This window comes from Erinaceus europaeus, chromosome 11 (genome assembly GCF_950295315.1).
Source record: "Erinaceus europaeus chromosome 11, mEriEur2.1, whole genome shotgun sequence".
NCBI classification, from domain to species: domain Eukaryota; kingdom Metazoa; phylum Chordata; class Mammalia; order Eulipotyphla; family Erinaceidae; genus Erinaceus; species Erinaceus europaeus.
In genome coordinates this window covers 45,619,303-45,642,463 of record NC_080172.1, presented here as the reverse complement: position 1 = coordinate 45,642,463, position 23,161 = coordinate 45,619,303, and the positions used below count along the sequence as shown (strand labels likewise).

At 42.5% G+C, this 23,161-nt stretch overlaps 1 protein-coding gene across 4 annotated transcripts in view; it reads left to right on the top strand.

Moving 5' to 3' along the window:
* KIRREL1 (kirre like nephrin family adhesion molecule 1) overlaps nucleotides 1-23,161 on the top strand; it is a 118,920-nt gene that overhangs the window by 56,896 nt on the left and 38,863 nt on the right. The gene's annotated exons all lie outside the window — the stretch shown is intronic.

Below are 23,161 nucleotides of genomic sequence, written 5' to 3'. Positions count from 1 at the left end.
AAGAGAGGAGGAAACAGAGCAGAAAATGGGCCTTCTGGAGAGACAGTGAGGAGGCCATGGTTGGAACTATGGACATGCGTGTGAAAATGAGGCCCCTCCTCTGCCCACTCCCCCTGCCTGCACTTCCACCAACACCAACTATGTGGGGCTGACATGAGGGACTGGGGCTCCTGGCAGCCCACATCTGTTGGCTTAGAACTGTTCCCATGAAGATACCATGGATTCTTTCTCTCCCAAGGGAGGGAAGGTGCCAATTACAGGCTAGATTCAGTTGATGGGGAACTGTGGTGTGCACCACAAGAGAACCAATGTAACTTCATGTCACTTGATAATCATAATTATTACTAATAGCTACCATCTAGATGACATTTAATGTGGTGAAGCACTTTACACATTTAATTCATCCAAGCTTCACTGTCATACTTTATAGATGAGAAGTTGAGGCTCCCAGGACCTATATCACTGGTCCATAGGTACATTACTGCCATGGTAGTACAGCACTGAGAACAAGGCACCCTCTTTGATGCTGCAGGACCCAATGTTACCCCTAGTTTCTATTCAGCTCTGTAATTCACTAGCTCTGTGACATTAGTCAATTTATTTAACTGCTCTTAGACTCCATATTTCCACACATAAAATGAGGTTCATAATATATATATCACAACTCTAGATGTTGAGAATGCAGTGTGAGGACTCATATGAGGTAACAAACTGAGGTCTTGGAGCATTCATTCATCTAGCAGATGTGAATAGGATGTCATCTCGGTACTTAAGACTGTGCTACAGTCTAGATCTGCACAGGGAGCAAGGTGGACAGGGATCTTGCTATGAAAGCAAGTGATGTCTGCAAGGTCTGACAGGTGCCATGTATGGGATCATTTTATACAAAAGCAGTTACAATAGTGTTAGGACAGGAGGTGAGTACCTCTCTACTCTCCTCAACACCAGTCCTGCAACTCCAAGGTTTAAGTATTGTTCCAATGGGTAAAGACCCTCTGCTGCACTAGAGTTGCAAAAGAGTTTCCAAGTGTTTTTCAGCTCCCACTTTAATAGAATGGACTTTACTTTAAATAGACACCCACTGTAATGGGAAAACTATACATCTCAAAAGGAGGGCAACAGGGATGTCTCTAGAACTCATAACAGATTCATTTACTTACTCAGTATCTTTAAACTACCAGATCCTTTTTCCTTTCTTTCTTTCTTTTTTTTTTTTTTTTGCCTCTAGGGTTATTGCTGGGACTTGGTGCCTGCACCATGAATCCACTGCTCCTGGAGGCCATTTTTTCCCCCTTTTGTTGCCCTTGTTCTTGTAGCCTTGTTTTGGTTATTATTGTTGATGTTGTTTGTTGTTGGATAGGACAAAAATGGAAAGAGGAGGGGAAGACAGAGAGGGGGAGAGAAAGACAGACACCTGCAGACCTGCTTCACCACCTGTGAAGTGACTCCTCTGTAGGTGGGGAGCCGGGGGCTCCAACTGGGATCCTTACACCGCTCCTTGCGCTTTGCGCCACATGCGCTTAACCCGTTGTGTTACCTCCCGACCCCTCAGATCCTTTTTCTAAGCACTGAGAATGCAGCAGTAAACAAATTTGTGTGATAGGTGGGGACAATTCCTACCCTGGAAGTCATTCTACAGCTTGTATGAGAGAGAGCAAGAGCGAAAGAATATTTGTTTATAAATAAACTATAAGGTATATTGTATATTGCTGTGTGCCATGGTGGATAATAAACAAGAGAAAGGGAATCCAGGGACCTGGGAGGGGAGCTGTAAATTCCTACTGAAGATACTCTGCCTCCTGATAACTTGGAATTATTTGACCCAGATAAGTGAGGCTTTAAAAAGTACTTGAGGGAGTCGAGTGGTAGCACAGCGGGTTAAACGCACATGACACAAAATGCAAGGACCTGCATAAGAATCCTGGTTTGAGCCCCCTGGCTCCCCACTTGCTGGGGAGTCAATTCACAGCCGATGAAGCAGGTCTGCAGGTGTCTTATCTTTCTCTCCCCCTCTCTGTCTTCTCCTCTCTCCATTTCTCTCTGTCCTACCAACAACAACAACATCAATAACAACAATAATAACTACAATAATAAAACAACAAGGGCAATAAAAGGGAATAAATAAATATTGAAAAAAAAGTACTTGAACCCCAGTTACTAGTTCATTTTTCTGGATGGCTAGGTTATGTAGATATTGCCTTAATAAAAATAATAACTGATAGATGGATGATACTTTAATCATTTACAGAACACATTTAGTCCTCACAACAGCACCACCAGGATCACTCTACTATCCTTGTTATATAATGGATTTACTGAGACTCAGAGCAGTGAGCCTGGACTTTTGTCACATCATTATTACAGAGACCAAGCTGGAGCCAGAACCAAGTTCATGAGCACCTTATCCAGAAGAACCCAACTCCACCATTTCTGGAGCTTCCAGCAGCTCTCACCCATACCCCAAAGAGTTGGGTCAGCATTGGTTTATTGACATGCTTCATATAGCAGACCCTTTATTTCTTTTCTTTTTGTATTTATTTATTGATTTAATAATGATTGACAAGACAGTAGTATAAGAGGGGTACAGTTCCACATAATTCCTAACACCAGGGTTTTTTATCCCATCCCTCCATTGGAAGCTTTCCTGTTCTTTATCCTTCTGAGAGTATGGACCCAGAATCATTATGGGATGCAGAAGGTGGGAGGTCTGGTTTCTGTGATTACTTCTCCAATGGGCATGGGCATTGGTGGGTAGATCCATACTCCCAGCTGGTTTCTGTCTTTCCCTAGTGGGGTAGGGCTCTGGAGAGGTGGGATTCCAGAACACATAGGTGAGGTCATCTGTCAAGGGAAGTCAGGTTGGTGTCATGGTAACATCTGCAAATTAGTGGCTGAAAAGCATATAAAGATATAAAGCAGAACAAATGGTTTAATAATCAGAAACCTAAAAGTAAGATATACCAAATGAGATTTGGGGTCTCCATTTCAGAAAAAGCCAGGAAGTCTATCTTGGAGCTCCCTCTATTATGGTTCCCAAAGTAGCTCCAAGTATGCCAATTTCCTGGTTTGCCAGGGACTTTTGTTTTCTCCTCTGTCACTGACCATATTCCACATTCTCTTATATTCAGGATATCTCTGAGTGTAAAAATTACTTAAAACTAGAACTTGGGGGGCAGGTGATGGCTCACCCAGTAGAGAGCACACTATTCTGTACAAAGACCTGGCTTCAAGCCTATAGCCCCTATTTGCAGGAGGAAGCTTCACAAGCACTGCAACAGTGCTGCAGATGTCTCTCTCATCTGCCTCTCCTCCTGTCCCTCTTTGATTAACAAATGTATGGATTGAAAAGCTGTATTTGACATCAGAAAGCTTGTAATTCAGTGTTTTACACAGTTAGGTTGTATAAGGGTCTGGGAGTTTGGGATGAGGCTGTGGTCCAAATTCATGGTTTAAGGGAGGCTCCAGGAGCACTAAGCCTGAATTGCCCCTTCAAGTTTTTGTTTGTTTGTTGAAGAAAAGGAGAGGATCTGAACATCATTCTTGCACATACATTATCAGACACTGAATTCAGGACCTCATGCTTGAAGTCCGAGGCATTATCCATTGCACTACTACCCAGGCAGCATGAACTGTGTCTTAAAGAGAATGCCAAGTGGCAGTGTGGGAAGCATGCCATGCCAGAGCACTAAGAAAGAATGCAGGGAGTCGGGAGGTTAAGTGCACATGGCGCAAAGCACAAGGACTGGAGTAAGGATCCCGGTTCGAGCCCCCAACTCCCCACCTGCAGGGGAGTTGCTTCACAAGTGGAGCAACTTTTTCTCCCCCTCTCTATCTTCTCCTCCTCTCTCCATTTCTTTCTGTCTTATCCAACAATGATGACAACAATAATAATAACTACAACAATAAAACAACCAAAGGGAATAAATAAATATTTTTAAATGTTTTAAAAAAATAAAGCAATGTAGAGTTCGCAGAAGCTTCTGAGGCTGGGATTTCTAGAAGGCAAAGTACACAATGATGGGAATATAGATGGTGTTAAAGAGGTACATAGCAGTAAGGCTGGACAGGACCTAACCTAATCTGAACTTCATCTGAAGGCACTGGAGAGCCATTGCCAGGTTTAATAAATAGCAGTGATATTACACTTGTGCTTTTGAAAGAATATTCTGGTAACTGTGTGAAGGATGGATTAAAGGGGAGCAAGCTAGTGAGTGAATACCCGTTACAACATGATTACAGTAGTCCAGGAGAGTGATGGCAAAGACTTCAACTACAGGAATAGGCATGGAAAGGAAGGGGCAGAATAAAGATTTATTTGGTGGGAATATCAGTGCAACTTGTAGAGGAGATGAGAAAGAAAGTTAAATCAGCATAAAGAAGCTGCAGGGTAAGTAGTCAGTGAACTAAGGAGACCACAGCAGTCTCTGGTTATTCATGGCTGGGAAGGATCATCATGAGAGCCAGAGTCCCCAGCTCCCATGTACCAAGCAGTGGTGAACAATTCCTGGAAATGAATTCCTGAATGAAGTCCAAGAATTTGGCAGTATTTTAGGTTTAAAGCTCAGTGACTGGAGGTGAAGGTTGAGGAAGAGAGCCCTCCCCCCACCCGTGTGTGTGTGTGTGTGTGTGTGTGTGTGTGTGTGTGTGTGTGTGTGTGTGTGTTATATAAGTTTGGAGAGAATATCTCTACTTTTGGGCCAGGAAACCTTGGCTTCCAGGGCTGTAGTACCTTGAGGCAACACTGCCCACACTGTCAGCCACCTGATGACAAGAGGATTAATCCCAGGTCCCTCATCCCAAGGATCTGTAAGGGGTCATAACATGAGTTAGGGGACTTGGTACTAATGGAAATGCAAGAGTCAAAGGATAGTGGTGGATAGTCCATGGTGCCTTGTTTGTGGCTGTATGGTGATGATATGAATTTATTTTGTAAATTCTCTGTTTGGTTTATTTGTTCTGCTTTATTTATTTGTTTGTTTATTCCTAACTTGTCTATCTCTGGCTTATGGTGGGGCTGGGGATTGAATCTAGGACCTTTGGTGCCTAGAAGCATATACATATTTTTGCATAACCATTATGCTAGCTTCCAACTACATATGATATACATTTGAAGAGGTGTGGATCTGTACTCCTAAAACATACAATAAAAATGAATAAGGTAAGAGTCACTGTATCTTGAGCAGCCACTTGACAACATAATATAGCTCACTGTGTTTAGGGAACTGACACTTGATTGAGAGTCCTGAAAGAACAGTGATTTGTCTGTCTGTTGATCAGCTCTGTGACTTTGGAGAACTTACTTTACGTCTTTGGGACCCAGGCTTTTTCACCTGTGGACTATAAGATTTGGGTGAGATAATCTTGAATGATCTAGAATCCCAACTAGAATACCACAATTCTGAAGAGAGTAGTCAAATACAACTCTTGCCCATTTAATCCTGGTTTAACTTGTGACACTTGTTCTAAAGTCTTGGCTTTTCTCAGTTCTTAAAAGTTTGAGAACAGAAGATCCCTTCAATGTTTACCCTTTGTTTTTGTTTGTTTGTTTTGTTTTGATCATCTCCAGGGCATCACTACAGGCTGACTTTTCAAGATAGAAATATTGGCAGAGACAGAGAGTGAAGGAAAAGAAACCACAGCCCTGGGAGCCAGTCAGTGGAGCACCCAGTTAAGCACACATATTTCAAGTGCAAGGACCTGGGTTCAGGTCCCTACCCCCCACCTGCAGAAAGTCAACATCATGAGTGATGAAGCAGGTCTGTAAATGTCTTTCCCTCTCTCTATCCCTCTCTCAATTTCTCTCTGTCCTATCTAATTAAAAAAAAGGGGGGGACTGTCTGCCAGGAGTGGTGGCTTTGTAGTGCCAGCACCAAGTTTCAGCCATAACTCTGGTGGCAATAAGGAAAGGAAAAGGAGGGGAGGAAGAGGGGGAGGGGAGGTAAGGAAAAAGAAAAGGAACCACAGCTCGAAACCTTCCTTCAATGCATTGGGGACCTGACTCAAATCTGGTTCACACACACAACAAGCAGCACAGTATCCAAGTGGACTATTTTGCTGTCTCTATCTACCCTTCCTTTCTACTACACATGAACCTTGTTAGCTAGAAAGAATACCTGCTTAGCCCTTGCTTAGAACAAAGACTACAGCCTCAACCTTCAGTGACCACCCAGAGCAGTGGGCTATCCCAGAACAGTTGCAAGCTTTGCTCACATTCACTTGATGGTCCTCCTACCTCTCTCAGTGCCCATGCTCATACTGTTCCCTCTGCTTAAAAGGGCTTCATCTCCTTCCTCATTTTACCTGAATTAAAAGGAGATCTGGGAATCCTGATCCCAGCTCCTCTTTCCTGCATACATCATATACAAGTCACAGAGCTTATTATTAGTGGTTCATAGATATAACAACAAATGTTTATGGCTGACAGTTTGCATTAATGAAGTAATAGAGATGAAGTATTTACAATAGCTGATAATTTAGAGTATTTGGTATAAGCTGAGCCTGTAGCTCACCTCATCTTCACAACAGTGCCAAAAGTCAAATCACTGTCCTGCTCCTCACTTTCTCTGATTCCCACTTTAGACCAGAAAATGGATACTCTCATCTCTCTCCTTCTCATTTCTCTCTCTCTTTCTCATCTCTGGCTTAAGTGTTCCTCAGAATGGGAAGAAGAATTAATTTTCTGAATCTTAAAGGTAATGCAGGTGATAGAGTTACCCGATTTTCATGTGTGAGGTCCTGAGTTTGATCTTAGATACTGTACTCACCAGAGTGATGCTCTGGTTATGCCTTACTAATAAATTAATAAAGTAAATAAATATTGAGAAAACCATTTTTAAAAGAGTTATTTTTGAAATCCATTGTTAGTGGATTGCCATATCATCTGCATAATAAAAATCCATGCTCTTTAGACTTGATGTCCATTAGTGTCTTTAAATTTTCACATTCTCCCCCTATAAGGATCCCATAATAGTTTTCACCCAATGTCTGGTTACCTGCTCTTACTGTAATTCCCCTTCCATTCAGCTTCCTATTGATTACAGTCCTGTTGATTCTGCCTTGTTCATATGTGTCATATCGCTTCCATTTCCTTGTATCCAATGTCTTAGCTTCCCACCCTTAAAGTTTCTCTCCAGAAGAGGGATGTAGCTGCTTGTTGTGCCTATCCTATCCAATTACAGAGTGTTCTGTCTGACTTCAATCCTCTCAACCACTGTGATAAAATCCAAATTCTTGATTTTTCATGTAAAACTCAACATGATGTAGTCCTAATCTCTGAGCCTATTTTGTGTTCTTTCTCTCCCTGCTACGATAGCCCACCATTGTCTCTGAGCCTTTGTTCACATTTGTATCCTTTCCAGAGGAATTCTCCACTCACTTATCTGCTTGGTGAACACCTCCCTGATTCTTTGGGGTTTTTTTGTTTGTTTGTTTGTTATTGTTTTTTTTTTTTACTCTAAGTGATTGACCCTGTAAGAAGACTTCCTCATCATCATACCCCCTAGGATAAATGACACTTTTGTTCTCTGTGCATCCATTGTAGTCTATACCATTGTTCAGTTCATACATTTATCCTTGCACCTGTAGTTCCATGCTACATATGTGTGTTAAAGTCTGTGCTTACTTCTGATTTCCTTGAGACCAGGAGTCATGTAGAATTCTACTGCCTTTCTTCAGCCTCTGACAGAGTGTCCAACACATGTTATGTAGAGTACATTAAATGGGGAGTAGATGAATAAATGAGCCACATTCTAGACTGAGCCCATCTGCACATCCTTTTTGACATTCTATAAACAATAAAAATGCAGCCCCTTGTAATTGTCATGTACATGTACCTTGCAAATGTGTTTAAAGGCATTATCACTTTTAATCCTCATAGTCCTGCCTTTCCGCAAATACGAAGTCTCCATGACACACCAGACTATTGCCCAGAAATACTGCACAAGCCACTGCTTTTGTCCTCATTGTCCTGATCTCATATTTTCTTTGCTTTCATAGCTTCTGCCTCAAGGCTCAAATTGATCTTGTCAAAATCATTCTTTCTTCTTTTTCTTTCTTTTTTTCTTTCTTTCTCTCTTTCTTTCTTTCTTCCTTCCTTCCTTCCTTCCTTCCTTCCTTTCTTCTTTCTTTCTTCTTCTTCAAATTCATTCTCTCTCCTCTTCCATTTTCAAAAGAGTTATTTTTGAAATCTATTTTTAGTGGATTTCCATATCATCTGCATAGTAAAAATCCATGCTCTTCACATTTGATGTCCATTAGGGTCTTTAAATTTTCACATTCTCCCTCTCTAGGAATCCCATAATAGTTTTCATCATGATGATGATGATGAACTCAAACCCAGTTCTTCCATCTTCCTGCTCAAGTGTTTTTCTCTGTGAATTGCCCCTAGTATTTCTCCTCATCTGTCTTTCTTAGTGCTGTTCAATGAAGAGCTCTATTATTGGATATCTCCTTCTGTTAAGAGGCCTATACAGGGGAATACTGAGACATCAGAGATGGGATGACCAGCCTCTGGCACTGTGGGTGGAGGTGAGTGTGAGGAGTCACATAGGGGGCCTTGCTGTGGTCAAGCTCTTCATGAACACTGTTGGATTAATTTCCTTGCCTTCTTGCTCCCCCTTTCCCACTATCCTTGTTTTATTATTTGATAAAACCGGGCCTCTTGGTGTTGTTACTGACCTATATGTGATCCTGAGACACTTACTTGGCCTGTTACTTGTCTCCTGGATAAATGAGAAGGCATGTGAGCCCTGAGATTGACTCCCCAGAGGATGTCCACCTACCCTATTGGCCTCACAGGAAGGTGAAAGAATCTCTTCTGAACTTCTGAAACCGACACTTGCTGTCATCACCAACAGCTGTTATGTCCACTGCTCCACTCTCCCTGCTCCCTTCATAACCTCCACCACTCCTTTCTGGAAGAAATATAACTGAAGCCCTTTAGTTCTGCAGCTCTAACAGAAATGGGGGTCCAAGAGCAATATGCTGCCAGGTCTGGGGGGGAGGGGGACTGGAGATGGTGTGTCTTTATAAAGAAGCCGAGGCGACTGGAACAGTAGCCTTGGCTCCCTCTTGTCTTGTAAGCAGACATGGCAGCCCCCCTTCCTGTGCCTGGCTGCCCAAGTACCATCTTGGGAATCCAACACACTGTTAATTTGTGTGCCTTGCAAATACTTTATTGGCATCTTGTGGTATTGGAAGTCATGTAATTATGAGCAGAATTTATGTTACTGAGGCTGCCGAGACACCCTCCCTGAGTCTCCTTCCAGGCACTGCAAATATTGAAGGCTGGCTTAGAAAAGAATCAAACCTATCTGCCTTTCTATCTATGCACCCTGCAGATAAGGTTTTAATTGAAATTTGGTTCGTCTGTTTGCTGTGCCTAATGATTAGTCGTCTGTACCAATAACAGAGCACATAGATAGGAGGAAGCTAACCCTCTCCATGAAGCTTCTGGGTGGGTCCCTGGATGCAGAGAGTTGTGACTATGGCAGCTCCCCCTCTTCCACATCCACCACATGAGGCCTCAGGCTTCTTAGCCATGAGCAGAAATGGTCTCTGCAGGCAAAACTAGCTGGCAAAACTATATTAAAAAAAAAAAACTGTAGGCAAAACTAGCTCCATCCCTATAGCATAGCTGGTGCTGCTCCAGCAAGGACTAGGATACAGCTTAGAACCCATTTTCTTCTTTCCCTGGGGAAGTACTCTTCCCATCCCTTTCAGCCTACTTTCTTCCTCTGAATCCAGTAGGGCAAGACTGGTCATTTGTCCATTCGAGTTTCTGTTCTAGATCTGACTGGAGGCCCCCTTCCATCAGCATTAATACCCCTTCCCAGCTCTGCACTGGGCCTCTTAGCCTGCTCACTTCCTTGCTTTCCAGGAAACCCTCATTCCACTCTTTGGCATGTTCATCAGGCCAAAGCATCTCCCTTCCCCTAACTCTACACCAACGCAGGTCTCATTTCTTCATCTTGGGGATGGGGATGTTCAGTGGTGGTCTAAGAGCCAAGGGCTGGCTCTGAGGCTCCATCTGCCTTCTTTTAGATATTCCAGATGGTGATAGGCTAGAGTTGGGGTGAGAGCAGCCTGGCAGCCTCACCTGCATGGGGTTTCAGTGTTTGATTCAAGGATTTTAAGGGGAAGGACCTGCCCCTCGTGGATTTTCCTGGCTTCCACCTTCAGCTTTCCTCACTGGGCCCCTGGTCACATGTCACTGCTGTCACATTTGACTCTGACAATAATTCCCTTGCCAGAGAGCAGGGGGAAATTTCATTTCCCAGCTCCAGCCTGGTAGCTGTGAAATATGATTTCTAAAGTGTTAATAATGCATCACATTTAGATAGCACTTTACATCTTCCAGAGCAGCTGCTGGGCAGGGGGGCTGGCAACCCAGCTCAGGGCAGCCGGACTGCTGCTGGGTTCCATTTCAAGACTCCTTGTCTGGAATGTGGGCCCACTCCTTGTGCTTGAGGCTTGCTCTCTGAAATGGGGAAGGGAACTAGTCTTTCTCCAGTGCCTGCCTTGGCAACCCCTACCCCTCTTATTCCAGACCTGCATGTCACCTTCCTTTCTCTTCTAGAAAGCCCCAGCACTTCACACATCCATCAAACTCTAGCCCAGTGCCTGCATGCCACCACCTCTGTGGGCCCTTGGGAGTGAATGTGGTAGAGGGGTGAGTCCCCTGCCCACAGAACTGCAGCTTGGAATAAAGAAAATTGGGTGACAGCTTTCTTTCTGCTTGATTTTAGAATTGGGGGATGGGGGTGGGAGTGGGGTCTGCACTCTCCCAGGCCTTCGAGAAAGGCCAGTTAGCTACCTTCTGTCAACCCAGGGGAGACCCTGATCTTGTCTTTGGTGGTCTGCTCAGAATCACAAACCTTTAGAATCCTTGACTTCCTGAATCCTGAGCCTTTCTCAGACTGCCCACAACAGCCCTTGTGCCTTTCATGCCTGTGTGTGTATAACAAGTACCCCCATATTTCCACCTCTTTGAAGGGATTTTCACAAACTTGAAATATCCCCTTCACTCTGTGTCATTGAATTATTTAAATCTTTCAATATAGAGGTTTGGGAAATTTCTTCAACTCTCCATCCATAGTCACAGCTTCTGCTTTCAGGAAGCAGAAGCCTTAGTGTGATCTGAGGAAAAGAAATTATATGATGGTTACCATATGTTACCCCAAGTTCCCCTTGTACCTAAAATACTGCTGCCTTGGACATACCTGGAGTATAAGGAATCTGCCCCCATTATAATGGTCAGCCCCCTAAAAAGTATATGGCAGTTCTATTTTAGTGAAAATATATTCATTTTTAGAAACCTGGTTTTCTAGTCTTGGTCAGTCCCGTTCTGCCACCAACTAAAATGAGGTTGGTAGAAAGGTGGTCACATGGGGCTTTCTAACATTCTTTGATGACACTCCTACTTCAAACAATTCCTTGGCTAATTATTAGGTAAGAGGAAGAGGCCCTTTGGTGAGCATTTAATTGCTTTCCAGTTGATTGATTCTGTAAAACAAGTTGAAGGGCTGTTTTGAATTGTCCTGGAGGGGGCTTACCTCTCTCTAGAATGTCCTGCTTGAAGGCTTATGCCCTCAGAGGGTTTGTGGCCTGTCGCAGAAGGCCCACTTTCACTCCAAGATGGGAGGCAAGCTCTGGCATTCTCCTTTGCAGTTTGCCCTGCCCCACTGGCTGGATGCTCACTTAAATGTCAGGATGCCAAGGGTGAGGAAGACACTTCACATTGCCCTTAGCTCTTTTGACTTCTCTCACTTCTAAGGAAGACAATTATTCACAGTTTTCCCAATGGGTTGTGCTGCCACTGCTGTTCAGCTGACACCATAGCTGACAAGTTATTAAAAAGTCTTCATTATTATTCTGTTCTGTCTCTTCCTCCTTCCTCCCTCCCTGCCCTACTCCTGGCTTCCAAGGCCCATGGCTGTCACTGAGAAATCCCATCTTAGCAAGAAGCAGGCTTCCCGCTTCCCCTCTCAAAGCAGCATTCCTGTCTTCCCTCCCATACAGATGTGGCAGCTGGGCAGCATCTTGGGTCTCCTAGGTCTGGGAGTTCTCACTCTTGGGCTTCTGTTTTCAGCTAGGGAAGGGTGTGGGACAAGTTGTGAAGGTGTTTTGCTTTTCTGATCAAAGGTCTTTGTTCAAGAAATGGTTGGAGTGGAATTTGCATTCTCCCAGGGATTCTGGTTAGGGAGACAACTCTGAGGTATGCACACTGCAGACTATATCTGGACCCTGATGCTTTATCTCCTGGGCAACGACTGACAAGCTAACTCCATCATCCCTCTCCCTAAGCCGGGGGTCCAAACCCAGCTCATCCATCACACGGCCTGATGATCAGATTTGACTGCAGCGAGAACAGAGCCTCAAACTCTCCTCTTCCCAGCACTATAGCCTTGGGTCTGAGAGAGGCACAAAGTCTGTTCATTGGACATTCCCGGAAGGACAGGGCCTCACTCTGAAGCAGCTTTGTACCCTCCAGAGGGCATTCTCCTATACCTGGTGTCTGGGGAAAGAATTTCAGGAGCTATGAATGGCAAGATGTTTGGATTCTGCTTCCTAATTTAGGGTTCATTCATTCATTCATTCACTCATTCACTCACTCACTGTCACATTCCTCTCTGCACAGACCTACTTCTTCAGAGCTAACTCACACTTCTGCTTTTCAGACATTAGGCATTTTGTCCTGAGTTTCAATGCCTTGTTCAGTCTCTATTTCTATTTCTAGGACCCAGCAACTAGCTCCTAGGGTCAGACAACTCTGGGTGGAAGGTTAGAGCAAGTATGAACAGTGAGCCTGGGCATTCAGGAGCAGAAATCCACATCTGGATTTGCAACTAGGTTAAGTTGGCGCACGTGTGTGTGTGTGTGTGTGTGTGTGTGTGTGTGTGTGTGTGTGTGTGTGTGTGTACATGTGTGTATGTGTGTTAGAAATTTGAACTCAGTGCCTCAACACATGTGAAGCGTGCATTCTACCTTTGCCCTACAACCCTATCACCTGAATGAATATCTTGTTTGTCTTGGAATGTGTTTGTCTGGATGTATTATTTGCTTAAGATTAGTTTGTTTATGGGTGGTGGTGGTGGTGGTGGTGGTGGAAAGAACCAGAGCATCACAGCATGCCAAGGATCAAAATTGGGGCCACTTGCTTATGAATTCAACACTTTATCCACTGTGCTACCTTCCAGCTACTATATTTTTCCTAAGATATACTTATTTATTTATATTGAGAGGTCTCTTTGCCATACAGTTGTTGACACATAGTTACAGCCTCTCCTCGAGCAGTACTAGGTGTGTGCAAGACACTCCCTATCCTAACTTAGATTCTTTTCTGTCATCATAGGCCAGCTGCCTAGAACCCCTCCATTCTATATCTTTCCCTCCTTGCCCAGAATCCTTTGCTTTGGTGCAATACACCGCACACAGCCCAAGTTTTAGCTTCTGTTTTTCCTTACTATCCTTACTATTGTTTCTTCGGTTCCACCTATGAGTGAGATTATTCAGTATTTGGTCTTTTTTTTTTTTTCTGGTTTGTCTCACTCAGAGTGATATCTCAAGTTCTATCTATGATATGGCAAAGGAGATGATTCTTGTCCTTTTTCATAGCTACATAGTATTTCATCATGTATATACTATATACACTGTTTTATCCATTCATATGTTAACGGGTATCTGGGTTTCTTCAAGCTTAGGCTATTAAAAATTGTGCTTCTGGATGTCGAATGGTAGCGCAGCAGGTTAAGCGCACGTGGCACAAAGCACAAGGACTGGCGTAAAGATCCTGGTTTGAGCCCCCGGCTCCCCATCTGCAGGGGAGTCACTTCACATGCAGTGAAGCAGATCTACAGGTGTCTTTCTCTCCCCCTCTCTGTCTTCCCCTCCTCTCTCCATTTCTCTCTGTCCTATCCAACAACGATGACATCAACAACAATAATAACTACAACAACAGTAAAAACAAGGGCAACAGAAGGGAAAAATAAATATAAAAATATTAAAAAATAAATTGTGCTGCTATGAGCGTAAGTGGGCATAGGTCTCTTCAGATAGTTAAGGTGAATTTACTGATGAGAGGGTAAAAGACTGCTTGTCCAGATGTGTTTTTTATTATTTTATTTTTTTTTTGGCTTTCCCTGGAGGATCTCATCTATCAACAAATGTGAAGTCAATAAACAAACAAGTTAGAGTTAATAGAATCAAAACCTAGTTAAGGACAAGACCTTTGGGATAAGAGTGGCAACATAAGGTTGAGGGAACAGATCTGTACTCATGATGGAAATGTGATATGTAGAGCTTCAGACTGGAAGGCAGGGTACTGTTAAGGACTGAGGTCAAGGTTTGGCATGTGTGCACTTAATTTTCTTTCTTCTTTGCTTTTTTCTGCCATTTATTTATGGAATAAGTGGCTTCATGCATTATTTCACCACTACAAGTCTGCTTTTCTTTTTCTTCTTATTTTATTATTTGGCATGGGTGTAGAAAGAGAGGGAGAGAGATCATACATAACTTGTCTAGTAAGTGGATCTTACAAATAGTGTTTTTAGAAGTGAAAAATTGTGTATCTGCTGTGGAAAACAATCATTAAAATTTGATGTTAAATCAGTGCACATCCTCTGACTGAAATTTTTATACAAGTATTATAACTAAAAATATGCACTAAAATGTTCAAAGAAACCCTGTTAAGAAAACTAGAGATGATGTGGGGTGAAAAAAGAAGAAAGAGGAGGAAGAGAAGAAAAAAAAGAAATAGAAAAGAAGAAAGCTAGAGATATCTTCATAGCTAAATGGTTAAATTAGTTACAACATATTTATATGTCATATGTAAGCTCAGTGATAGAAAATGATCAACGTATAAACACTAAAAACAAGAGTAAATTTCCTGAGCATCTTAAGTAAAGAAAAATTGGTACACATAATATGACTAAGTAATTTCATTAATGTAAGTCAAAATATAATGTTAAAAGTCAGGATTCTTTACACTTTGTAACTGAATAAGTGAGGTAGTAATTAAAAAGTGTGCATGTGCATATGCGTGCATGTGTGTGTGTGTGTGAAGATCTACTGATCACTCTTACTGACCCAATATGGAGTAGATTTGAGAAACCTTCAAAAATGAATGCTGACTTCCAGAGGCGGGGCTACAGAGTAGCAGCAGCTGCCTCTGTCTCCTTTCTCGGTCAACTAAGAATAACAAAGAAGATCACCTGAGAACACAATAAGACAAAACTTGGAACCCACCAAGTCACGGGTTAGGAGTGAGTAATTAAGCTAAAAAAAAATCTACTTGTAGTTAAAAAGCCCACAGGCTCCCATTGCCTACAGAGAAGATAAAGGACAAAAGAGGATTTAACAGGCACTGTGCTTCACCTCAAGGATTGAGAAAACATTGAAACTTAATTTCTATAACTGTGAACTCTTTAAGTACCTTACTTAGACACAAGTCAATCCAGGCAAATGGAATTAGTGGATTAAATAGTACTGAGAGAGGGACCTCATAACATACCATACACAATGATTAAACCAAGAAGAAACATTGGAGAAATGAACCAGGACAAAAGATCAGCTAAAACCCAAGGGTTCTGAGGACAAGATCCAAACACTAATTGAGGTATTAGTCACAGAAGTGAAGAAAGAGTTTGAATGTAATATCAGAAATGGGGAAACAGCAAATGAGACTCTTAAAGAAAACACTATCTCAAGGTGATCAGAGAAATTAAAGCTGATATAGCTGAGCTAAGAGCACAAGTAGCTGAACAAACTAATACAGAATCAGAACAGGGTAACAAAATAGCTGAACTACAGAAAACAACACAGAGGGGAGAGAGAATAGAATAAGTGAGGCAGAAAACAGAATTAGCAAGATTGAGGATAAATTAGTGAAAACTAAGAAAGAAGTAAGAGATCTCAAAAAGAGATTGAGATAATAAAGAAAACAACAGCAGAGACATGTGGGATGACTTTATTTTATTTGTTTTTATTTATTTATTATAAAAAGGAAACATTGACAAAATCATAGGATAAGAGGGGTACAACTCCACACAGTTCCCAACATCAGAACTCCATATCCTGTTCCTTCCCCTGATAGCTTTTCTATTCTTTAACCCTCTGGGAGTATGGACCCAAGATCATTGTGGGATGCAGAAGATGGAAGGTCTGGCTGTTCCCGCTGAACATGGGCATTGGCAGGTTGATCCATACTCCCAGCCTGCCTCTCTCTTATCATAGTGGCATAGGGCTCTAAGGAAGTGGAGCTCCAGGACATATTTGTGGGGTTGTCTGTCCAGGGGAGTCTGGTTGGCATCCTGCTATCATCTGGAACCTGGTAGTTGAAAAGAGAGTTAACACACAAAGCCAAACAAATTGTTGAACAATCATGAACCTAAAGGCTGGAATAGTGCAGATGAAGAGTTAGGGGAATCCTCCATTTTGTAGATAGCTAGTAGGCATATTTTAGTTATATTCCAAAGGACCTGTGGCTATACTAGTTTGTTTTTTTTTCCCCTGAGCCTGAAATCTGATATGCAGGTGGATCCTAATTATTGTCTGGGGAGATGATGTCACAGCTGGAAAAGGAACAGAAAGTTGGATCAGGGAGGAGAGTAGCTCCCTAATATGGGAAAGGGGTATAAATATTATTGACTGTAAACCTCATTGATTTGATTTGGATACCCTCCTCACCTACTTCCTATTACAGTTCTCTCACTCACTCCAAAGCTAACCTTGGCAAAGCAAGGACTACAAAGGCTGAATAAGGGCAAGAGACTGGCATACTTTATTGATGACTCTTCAGTCACTATCAGGCCACCCCATCAGCTGGGGCCCTAATTGGAGATTCCTGAGATTCCCAAACAGACATGATGGTCCTAGACCTCAAATATCCCTCTCTCCATTGTTACTGGTTATCTCTATCAGGAACAACAAAATAGACCTCTTTGTGAGCCCCCATTGGACCTTGTCCTCAACTTGGATCAACAATGGTAGAGAATGTTCCTTCCTCTAAAGGGAGGATGGACAACATACTCTATGCTACACCTGAGGAAGATGGGTCCTGATTTTGGGGCAGCTTGGAATGTTCCTACTTATGTGAGCTCAGATCTACAGGGATGCAGAGGTCACATAGGTTCCTAATCTGAGTATGGGCCCCAGAACACATCAGATCATCAGATCGATGGGGTTTACAGTCAACAGTATTTATACTCCTTTCCCATATTAGGGAGCTACTCTCTTCCCTGATGCAGATTTCTGGTCCTTTTTCCAACCACAACATCATCTCCTCAGACAATAACTTGGATCCACGTGCATATCAGATTTCAGGCTCAGGGAAAAAGGAAAAAAAGAAAGAAAAAAAAAAAAAACCTAGTATAGCCACAGGTCCTTTGCAATATAACTAAAATATGCCTACTAGCTATCTACAAATCCAACTCTTCGTCTGCACTATTCCAACCTTTAGGTCTATGACTGATTAACAATTTGTTTGTCTTTGTATGTTAACTTTCTTTTCAACCGCCAGGTTCCAGATGATAGCAGGATGCCAACCAGACTCCCCAGGACAAACAACCCCACCAATGTGTCCTGGAGCTCCGCTTCCCCAGAGCCCTATGCCACTAGGGAAAGAGAGAGACATGCTGGGAGTATGGCTTGACCTGTCAATGCCCATGTTCAGCAGGGAAGCAATTACAGAATCCAGACCTTCCACCTTCTGCATCCCACAATGATCTTGGGTCCACACTCCCAGAGGGTTAAAGAATAAGAAAGCTATCGGGTGGGAATAGGATACAGAGTTCTGGTGTTGGGAATTGTGTGGAGTTGTACCCCTCTTATCCTATGATTTAGTCAATGTTTCCTTTTTACAAATTAAAAATTAAAATAAATTTAAAAAGTAATATATGCATTATTGAATTGCCAGAGAGGGAGGGGAAGAAAGAATTCTACAGGACATAATAGCTGAGAACTTCTCTAATCTAGACAACATAAAAGACATAAAGATTCATTGTCTGGGAGATGGCACAGTAGATAAAGTGCTGGACTCTCAAGCATGAGATCCCGAGTTCGGTCACTGGCAGCACATGTACCAGAGTGATATCTGGTTCCAGAGTGATATCTGGTTCTTTCCCTCCTCTTATTTTTCTCGTTAATGAATAAATAAAATCTTGAAGAAAGAGAAGGAGAAGAAGAAGGGAGTTGGGTGGTAACGCAGTGGGTTAAGTGCATGTGGCTCAAAGCACAAGGACCAGCATAAGGATCCTGGTTCGAGCCCCCAGCTCCCTACCTGCAGGGGAGTTACTTCACAGGTGGTGAAGCAGGTCTGCAGGTGTCTATCTTTCCCTCCCCCTCTGTCTTCCCCTCCTCTCTATTCTCTATGTCCTATCTAACAATGACATCAATAATAATAACAACAATAAAAAAGAAAACAAGGGCAAGTAAAGGGAAAATATGTATATATATGATGTAAAGGTTCAAGAAGCTCAGAGGGTCCCAAACAGAATTAACTCAGACTTAAAGACACATCATATTTAGAATGAAAAGGAATAAGGATATGGAAAGGATCTTGAACACTGCGAGAGAAAAACAAAAAGTCACCTACAGAGGAAAATGCATAAGATTAGAAGTGTGGGACTATGTGGAAGTTTGTTAGAGCTTAGGGAAGCTCCCCCCATCTTCATGGATGGCTGTCTGAAAAGACACCCCTCTTGTTAGCCTCTCCCCATAGAGATGAGCCAAGAGGGAAAAGTCTATCAGACTCAGCTTGCCCTTATCAGACTCCCAGCTCACAAGAAAACCTTCTCTCTCTTAATTCCCCCTGCTGTTAGCCAAATGGTTGCTTGCTTTAGAATTCACTCACTCAAAGTTCACACATTCCAGTTCACCTTTTGATCACAAAGGAAGAGCACATCCTGTCACACACTCCTAACAGGGACAAATGAAAAGCCCACAAAATCTTGCTTCCTGATGTTCTTTGATGTCCTTAATTTACATGAAGGCTTATTCCTCCTTCTCTATCTCACCTTACTGGTTCAACCCCTATTCTTCTCTCAAATGTCTTTAGATAATTAAATGCCTACATCAGGAGACTAACTGTTTTGATCTTTATGTATCAACTCTTGTCATACCAGCCCCCTTCCATAGGGGCATGCTGACCTTTAAGAAACCTGTGAATTTTGAAGTATGTGAAAATTGTTCTTTGTTTAACCCAATAAACAGCTGATCCATCAGAATGCTCCTGGTGTCTCTTGTGCTAGCAAGGGGAAGCAGTAGTTTACCTTTCCTGGCTGGGAGTCACCCCATGCGAGTGCCGGCAAGAAGTAGATTTCTCCACACAAACACTAAAGGCCAGAAGAGAATGGCAAGATATTTATGGAGCTGTCAATGAGAAAGGCTTTCAACCAAGACTACTATATCCTGCTAGACTGTAACTCAGGCTAGATGGAAGTATAAAAACCTTCTCAGACAAGCAACAGTTGAAGAAGTCAACTATCACCAAGCCTGCCTGGCAAGAAGTTCTGAAAGGTCTCATAAACAATCACATCATCATAAACATGCCATATGTCAGAATACTCTAAAATTTTAGAATAATGTAATTAAAATATTTTCATTCTATAAAATCAATAAATGTCAACGGCCTGAATTCATCTATTAAAAGGCACAGAGTTGGAACATGGATCAGAAAACACAACCCAACCATATGTTGTCTGCAGGAATCCCACCTAACTGAACAAGACAAACACAGACTCAAAGTGAAAGGATGGAAAACTATCATATAAGCCAATGGTCCAAAAAAGGAACAGGAACAGATTTTCTCAATCTGACATGATAGACCTTAAAATAAATAAAATTTGAAAAGATAGTGATAGACATTACTCAATGCTCAGAGGATCAGTCAATTAAAAGGACTTAATGATTATTAACATCTATGCACCCAATGAGAGACCATCTAAATACATCAAACATCTACTGAAACAGCTACAGCAATATATTAACAGCAACACAGTAATAGTTGGGCTTTCAACACCCCTTGGATAATAGGCCAGAAACTATCAAATATTTAGAAGAAAATACTGGCAGAACTCTTTTCCATCTAAAGACTTTCAAAGGCATCAATGAAATGAATCCAATTTAAAAAAAAATAGTTGATCAATAAACAGAAAGCAGAACTTAGACTGGGTCTGGTGTATTGCACCAAAGTAAAGGACTCTGGGGTCCGGTGTGGAGGGTTCAGGTCCTGGAACATGGTGTCAGAGGAGGAACTAGAGGGGGATTGGATTTTACATGGAAAACTGAGAAATGTGAACATGGATAGGTAGCATAATGGTTATCCAAAGAGACTCTTATTCCTGAGGCTCCAAAGTCTCAGGTATGGTGAATTCACCTTCTTTACCTCATCTTGTATGGAACTCAAAGATATCATGGTAAGTGAGATAAATCAGAAACAAAAGGATGAATATGGGATGATCTTACTCATAGAAGTTTTTCAGCAGAAGTTGAAAAACAAGATCAGAAGGGAAAACTCTAAACAGAACTTGGACTGGAGTTGGTATATTCCACCAAAGTAAAAGACACTGGGGTAGGGGGAGGGGTTCAGGTCCTGGAACATGATGGCAGAGGAGGACCTAGTGGGGGCTGTATTGTTGTGTGGAAGTGTTATGCATGTACAAACTATTGTATTTTACTGTTGACTATAAACCATTAATCCACTGATAGCAAAATAAAAATAAAAAAAAAAAAGGCATGCTCTAGCATTCCAAGAGGTTGCCAGAGTGATCCTGTGGTCCTCTCTCTTCTTCTCTATCTCTGTTTTATTTATTTGTTTAAATAGAGACTGAGAAGGCAGAGAGTGGAATACACCAGAGTGCTGAAGTTTCTTGCCAGGCAGGGGCAGTGCCCAAACCTGGGTCATTCACATGTCAAAACAGTAACTCACATTGTCCAAGTGAGTTATTTTTGCAGTCCCTTGTCTTTCTCTCATGAATAAATACATCTTTTATAAAATCAGAAAAGGGGCATTCTAGTTGGGATCTGGAGCTTGGAATGGTTGTTGGACTTAAATTTGGGGTGGAACTGGCAATAGGTTGAGTTTGGGTTAGGGGTTACAATTTGGGTCTCCTGTTGAATTAGCCCTAAGTGTTATATAGCCATATGCATTGGTGTGAGGTTTCAGTTTAAGCTCCTTCCTCTCATTTGCATTTGCTCCTTAACTCTCCCACCCGCTGCTTACCCAGGCTTCTCTTTGCTATCTCAGGTTTACTGGGCTTACTGGAATTCATTTAATGACAGTGGCAGTCTGCCACCCTTCCCACTGATTACTCCTTTGCCCTCCCTTTTCTGCCCCTCCTCTCTCAGGACCTATTGTAGAGGCGCTGAAGCCCACATTTCTTCCCCTGTGCCACTGCCCATCCAGCCCAGGATCTGTGGCCTCTCCTTGTGTCTGGAATACTCTTACCTTTCAGCAATTTTCCTCATCACTCTTATTTTTCACCTTCTCTTTTGATCAATTAGCCAGTGTCCCATGGAAATCCCCCTGTGACTCTTCAGCCTGTCCTTCCTCTAGTTCCTTTCAGAGAACCTTCATCCTCATACCCCAGCTTATCAGCCCCTGGGACTAGAGGAATTTCTTTTTATCTTCCCATATCAGTCATTAGAGTAGATCTCTCACTGGATCCTTGTCCCTTCTGGAAACCCAGCCAGAGCAAGTAGTTTTGCTAGGAAAACTAATTTCCATGGGGTACCAAGTGTCAAGGAATATTGGGGTGGGGGTACAGAGTAAGGAAGGAAGTGACTCTTCATCTTTTGTTTTTATTGGAGGGTGAGTTCAGGATCCTCTCTTTTCTCCCTCCAAGTAGTCTCAGACCCAGAGTTTAGCCATACCTGGATGCAGAGACATCTAGGCAAAGGTCTGACTGCTCCCTTCCCCACCTTTCATTTTAAAGATTGTGCATACAGGCCTGCTGAGGGCTGAGTTTCTGAAGCTCCTCCTACCCCATTCCCTGCTCTTGGAACCCTCCCATCTGTGTGCTGTGAGCTTGGTTGACTCTGATATCTAGGGAAGACAGGAGCTGTTCCTTGGAATGCACACTGCTCACCACCCCACCTCCCAGCAGGGAGATATTCGAGGGAGAATATTGGCTCATCCAGAAAACAAGGTGCTAATTTTTTTGTGAGATTGGTGTCACAAACAATTAAAAGGAGCCTTTTCCCATGCTGGGCTTGGCAGCTAAATGAGAAATCACTGGGTTATTGCAGACACCAGAGACAATGGAGATGGTGGAAGAAGAGGAGTCCCCTCTTCATCTTCTTTGGGGGCAACACAAGGAGATAAAAAAGGAAAGAAAGAATCAGAGATGCAGAGAAGGCATGAGTCTCCCCTCTACTTGGATGTCTGGTATCCTCTTGTTAGCATTTTCATTTCTGACTTTTTTTTTTCCATTAGCAGGTCTTCATCACCTCAGGCTGCCATAGACAGACAGATAGATAGAGACACACAGAGAGATAGAGACATCACAGCACAAAAAGCTTTCTTTTTTTTCTTTTCTTTTTTTTTTTTTGTTGTTGTAGAGGTTGAGCTTGAACCTAGGTCTCACACATGGCAAAGCTGCACACTACTTCAAATAAACAATCCTGAGAGAAACAAGGCTGTCCTCATATCAACAAAAATACACAGTGAGAATATATGATAATCTGATGAGAGGAAGGTTGAAATGAGCTGGCTTGAATGTTTTGGTAGAGGAAAATAAGTGTCTCTTTCCAGGCCTTCTGGGGAGACTGCCTAGAGGAAGAGACCTTGAAGAATCATTGCAGACCCTGGGCAGGATTGCTGGCAGATGGCAGAATGCCAGGCATGTATCCACATAAATCCCTTTCCCCTTTCTGAGAAATACCTGCTCTTTTCATGGAAAAAGTTTCCAAGACTGACTGGCTTTCTTAGTTTTAAGGGTCCCAAGAACAGCCATTAGTATGCCTGGCCCTGAAGAAACTTCTCTCTTTGGACCCTTGCCCTGATTCATGAGTGGTTACTATCACCATTTCTGAGAGAACTTGTGTAATACTTTAGTCTTTCCAGGCATGTCCAGCTCTTGGGGCATTTGAGTTCCTACTGACAAGCAAACCTTGTTATGTAGGACAGGACAGGGAGGATCAGGTGCAGATAAGGAGGTAAGAGTTC